We start from the raw sequence: 6,000 nt of genomic DNA on the forward strand, positions 1-6,000 counted from the left end.
TGTGCAGGAAGTACCAGTTTGTCTCATGTATTAATAAACACTGTCCAAGCGGGATTGTGAAACATCCAGGTTGTTGATAAAGTGTAAAGCAGTTTATAAAAGAACAGTGGTTTTCTGTGTGGGTCATTTTATCAGATCAGTTGTTTTCCTAAAAACTCTTACCTTTGGGGGTCATTTTTTAAGCTCATACAGCACTGCAAGTTAAGCTCTAGGTGTGACCTTTTCAGGAGGCTTATTTATTGGTAAAGCAGCAGTGTATTCCTTTCATGATCTGTATGTAAAGTGATGGACTTAAAAACAGTCTATAATGCTTCCAATGACATAACTAAACCCTGGATCCCAGAATTAGTGGATAGCGTAATTTATTGCTGCACTTAAATTATTGTTATTATTATTATTATTATTATTATTATTATTATTATTATTATTATTATTATTATTATTATTATCCAAATTATGTAGGTAACTTTAAAACCTCAATTTTGTTCATTTGTTTGGCAATTAGATGTGAAATATATGCTCAATGACGGCAAGTCAATCAGATCAGGACACAAAGTGCCCAGGACCAGCACAATACAATCAAAATATTTGAATGTTGGTATGAGGACACAGGTCCCAAAATACCAATTTGATTGGTCTCTCTCAATCTAAAGGTAAAGTATATACAGTATTTATATACAGCTATCTGCATGACAAATATACAACAACAATGGACAAAAAGGCACTTTTACACCATTGCAATTTCTGCATTAATTGCTTATTGTGCTCCCTCCACCATGCTTTACAGCTAGGATGAGTTTTTGGTGTTGGGATTGCCTAGAAACATATATTAGCACTGTGCAGGAAGTACTATTATCTACAGGTATTTTGCTGTTACCTTTGGGGCTCATATACAGCACTCTAAGTTCACAAGTTAACCTAACACTAATTAGACTTTTTAGTATGTTCCTTTATATGATGTGTTAAACTAATTAGCTACATTAGTGGAATCTTTCAGAAAACATTGGTTTATTTTGTAACTCTTAACTTTACAGCACTGCAAGTTAAGCTCTTGGTGTGATCATTTCAGGAATATAATTTCTTGGTAATGCAGCAATAGTAATGTATTCCTTTCATGATCCTTTTGTAAAGTGATCTATATAATAAGAAGAGCAAGGTTGTTTTCCCTAAATTTATGAAACACCACCAGTCTCACTTAATTAGCTGATGCATCTGACTTTCTGAGAACCCCTTGGTCCAAACGTTACAATTCTTTCTAGCCTGGACTGTAAAAACGTATTTTTTGAGTTTATTAAAGATGTTAAAAGTACAAACGTATGTGTGTTAGTTTGAACACAAATCATACTGTACGAGTATTTATTGCAGAATTTTAGTTAACTCTACTGTGGTCCTGACTTGTGTCTAGCAACTGGAAGTTTTAAGCTAATGCTAAATACTAAACAAAAGAACAGAAAAAACAAAACATACAAAAAAAAAAAAACATATACAAAACATATATACAGAAATCACTGGTGCAGAGAACCAGCAGCACACGGGCACAATGCCGTGCCATGAGGCCATGGAGTGGAAGGTATTATAAAGGGAAGGCAATCGGGTCTGAGATGAGCTTCAGGTGGGGATGATCAGGTGATCCGGAGGTCAGGTGACATGGTGTGCAGGGCCGGATGGGGCTTGTAGTGTTACAGCCTGTGTGGCACATTTGCTAGCCTCAGTTCTCAAACGATTACAGGATGGTGTTACAAGGAAACTGTTAAAGTTAAAGTTAATTAAATAAAGGTCATAAATGATTTACAAATCATTGCTATTTGTTTAATGTTTTTGAAATTGATGTTATATTTACCGTATAACCATATTAACAGTATTGGTGGTCAATTCAGTTTATTTTATGGACTCGGGTTAATCTGAGTCACTCAGTAATCTGATTCGGTTCACTTGAGTCACTTGTACTGACATCTTGATTGCGATTGATTTACTGTATGAAAATGCATCCAAATATCACTTGTCTTCCGTCCACTCATCTTCTGTAAATACATCCTTATCTATTAATTCTCTGGTGGATTCACCTACCAATCAGATGGGTTCAAGGGGGATGGTCAACAACAAATTGCCATGGTAACTTGACCCAGTCAGGCAGCCACAGTGGCACCAAAACAAACAGTCAATAAATTACCATGGAGGAAGGGCTGATTCAGGAACCACCCAGCTTTACAAACCAAACAGCTCCCTTAAATTAACGGTTAGATTTTTGTAAATAATTTATTGCGCCTAGTAAGCAACAGAATGCAGTTTTTTTTTCTAATGCTTATAAGTGAATCGTTACTCCTTTGGGCCAAGTCTTGATCTGTAATGATGGGCTATAAAAAGTGTGTTATAATAAAGCACTAACTTTTAAATTCCTCCTGCATTTAGGGGTGGGATTTAAATTCATTTTTAAATCATTAAAACATCAACAAATTTAACAAAAACTTAAACCTTTAAAATGAATAATGAATATTTCAGAAATAGGCTTACCATTTTATTCTGTACTCTCAGATTTATTTACATTTCAATTTTACCTTTTGCACAATGTTTTAAAGTGCTCGAGTGGTGCAGAGGTAAATCACACTACCATTGAGATCCAGGTTGATCAGGCAACACAAATGTGATTGGCTGTGTCTGAGGGAAGGATGGCTGAACAACCTAGCTACCTAGAGGTGCACTTGTCAGTGAGCTCTTAGTGCTTATCCCAAGTCTGGATAAATGAACCATAAGAATGGTTGCTTCAGGGAAGGCATCCAGCATAAAAACTGTGCCAAATCTGGTATGTCATCCTGAACGATCTGCTAAATACAGGAGTCTTCTGCACAGATGTGTCTTCAGTTTATGCTGTGTGAACATATTTATTTTTAACTGCATTTAATACAAAATATGGCCAAATATATGTTGACCGAACTGCAATTTATTGCATGGCTTTCAGAGATAAGAGATCATATCTAGCTCTGGACACTAGCAGATAATAAAACGTATGCTATGTTTTTTTACCAGATAGTGTCTGGTATGGTTTTGAATCTAGTATTGTCTGACCATTTTTTGTTTCCTATTGCATAATAACTGTGTCAGTAGTGCTGATAGACATGAGCAATCATCCAATACAAGGCTTGTAATGTTACAACATAATTTATTTAAATTGATAAAATAGTATTTGGCATTAGCTAATTGTTCTCTGAGGTTATATTAATGAACAGTGCACCACTTAGGTTTTACAACACCATTATAATATACTGTATCATATTTTATAATAACACACACTAGCAGGTTTACAATTGTTTATTATGCTATTATCTAATCAGCCAGTCAAGCGTCATCACTAGGGTGCATAAAATTATGCAGACACGCGCCAAGAGGTTTAGTTAATGTTTACGAGTAAAAGATACCAGTGACTTAATGAACCTAAGGTCCGGGTCCTTTCTGTGCGAAGTTTGCATGTTCTCCCGTGTCTGTGTGGGTTTCCTCCGAGAGCTCTGGTTTCCTCCCACAGTCCAAAAACATGCAGTCAGGTTAATTGGAGACACTGAATTGGCCTATGGGTGCGAGTATGTGGGTCTGCCCTGCGATGGACTGGCGCCCTGTCCAGGGTGTTACTGTGCGCCTTGCGCCCATTGAAAAGCTGGGATAGGCTCAAACACGTGATGACTTCTATAAAAAGGAATTCCAGGTATATTTTTTGATGGCACAAGGCAAATTTTTTGTTCACATTCAGTAAAAACGCAATTTCTAAACACACAGTGTATTAAAGGATTAGGACCAAAGCCTACACAGGATAGAAGATTTTATAGGCTTAACAAATAGTCTCCATCCCACGTGGGTTGCGCTTCCTACATTTCTCTCATGCTGATGTGGACCCGTGTTGCTTTAAAACCAATCTGAGTAGGATAGTGCTTTGTTCAGCGATCATTCTGACAGATTTTGTTGGCCCTGCTTGTTTTTCTCTGCCTGTCATAGCTGAAACATTTGTTCCATTTCAATGCCTGCTCCGATTTAAAAACTCCTGCGGTATATTCTGCAGGAGGGCTTTTCATATCTCAGTCGATATTCACAGATAGCATCAAAGCCATCAGATTCAATAAAAGCGTTAGAAAGTGTTTTCTAATTGAGGTTTATTAGCTAAATTATTCTGACCAAATAACGCTCACACCTTTTGTTGACAGAATGATTAAATTTATGCAAGAAATACAAAGGATTTCTGATCCTCCTGAAGCTAGGGATGACAAGACATGGCTTTTATGTTCAGAAATTAAATGAACAACACACTGTTCATTTTAAAAACAATTAAAAGCACATTGGTTTTATTTTTAGTTACCGCTTTAGCCTGAACAGGGTGGTGTTAAACTGAACATAAGGTGTGGACAGTTTAATCGCAGTGTTTTTTTGGGTCTGGCTTAATTTTATCATTCACTCTCACACACACACAAATTCACACTAACTAACTCACACCTGGTGGTTATTTAGAGTTGACTCTAAATAAGGGTGTGTGTGTGTGTGTGTGTGTGTGTGTGTGTGTGTGTGTGTGTGTGTGTGTCCTCTACACCCTCATATATTTTAAAGTTTATTTTGAAATCTACACAAATATACCTTTCATACCTGCCTATTCAATTGGTGTTGGAATTTAAAGAGACCCTTGGTCTCCCTATCTTAATTTTGCCACCTCTGCTGTTGCTGGTTGGTCAATTTTACTGTCCTTTAAAATTGCTCTGTTATTAAATTACTATTGCTTGGCCCTCATTTATACATTTATAGCTGGACCAGAAATCATATCTTCTTTTTAAATTAGTGGACTTTTGCATCACCAACTTTATGACAGGTTCCACCCACTTGGGGGTCACAGGTGTGACAATAGAATTGTTAATAGGTATGGTTCTACATGGACATGTTTATGTGTAACTCAAGTTTGAGTATAGTGTTCACAGATGTGAGTTATTGCTGTTCTTAAACAGACATTTTGTTTATTTAGGGCAAGCCGTAGCCTAGTGGTTAAGGCACAGGACTAGTAATCCAAAGGTTGCTGGTTCAAGCCCCACCACTGCTAGGTTGCTGCTGTTGGGCCCTTGAGCAAGGCCTTTAACCCTCAGTTGCTCAGACTGTAATGTAAGTCGCTTTGGATAAAGGCGTCTGCTAAATGCTGAAAATGTTAAATGTTATTTAAGAATACAAGAGAACAGAATGAAACACCAGCGCGATGTAAAATTTGTTTCTTTTTAAGAGGACACAGTAAACTAGCCTGCGAGCAACTTACATGGTTGTTCTAGAGAAGAAGATCAAGAGTTGAGTTCAAGCCTGATGCATTAACATGTCATCGATTATCTGCATGTGTAAAATATAAGGAGGTGTTTCCAGCCTGTTGCTGTATTTAAACCCTTGTAGATGTAATTTCCAACCAAAAGTATGAGAATTGTATCCTACTTATGTCTGGAGGTATTTGTGATTTATAATCAACTCAACTATTTGTTAATGACCTGTATTAAGTTAGAACTTATAAAAGTGTGGAAACTTTTTGAAGATGCCTTGTATATTTTGATTGGAAACGGTGAGGGCGGGAGGAGTAGTAATTGGTCGTGTCTGAGAGAGTGAGAGAGAGCTTATAGTCCGGATTTAGTGCAATCTGATTTCCAACTTTTTGGACGCTCAAAGAAGCTTTAAGGGGAAGAAGATTTACATGTGATGATGTGAAAGCAGTGGTGCATCAGTGGCTACGCGCTCAAACAAAGTCATTTGTACTGATGTCATTACAACGTTGGTACGACGCTGGGAAAAATGCATCGGAAAATGACTATTAAGAATTTCAAAACAAATTATATCACTTTTCTACATATAGTTTAAAAAGTGTGGAAACTTTTTTAAGAACCCCCGTATTTTAATAATTTTTTTTTTTAATTACTAAGTTAAACAATAAGCAAATATAAGAACTTCAACCATTTAATTAAGCTTAGATTGGCCACTTTGTGGCGACTGTGTGGACTTTGC

The sequence above is a fragment of the Trichomycterus rosablanca genome, chromosome 24 (genome assembly GCF_030014385.1).
Source record: "Trichomycterus rosablanca isolate fTriRos1 chromosome 24, fTriRos1.hap1, whole genome shotgun sequence".
Taxonomy (NCBI): domain Eukaryota; kingdom Metazoa; phylum Chordata; class Actinopteri; order Siluriformes; family Trichomycteridae; genus Trichomycterus; species Trichomycterus rosablanca.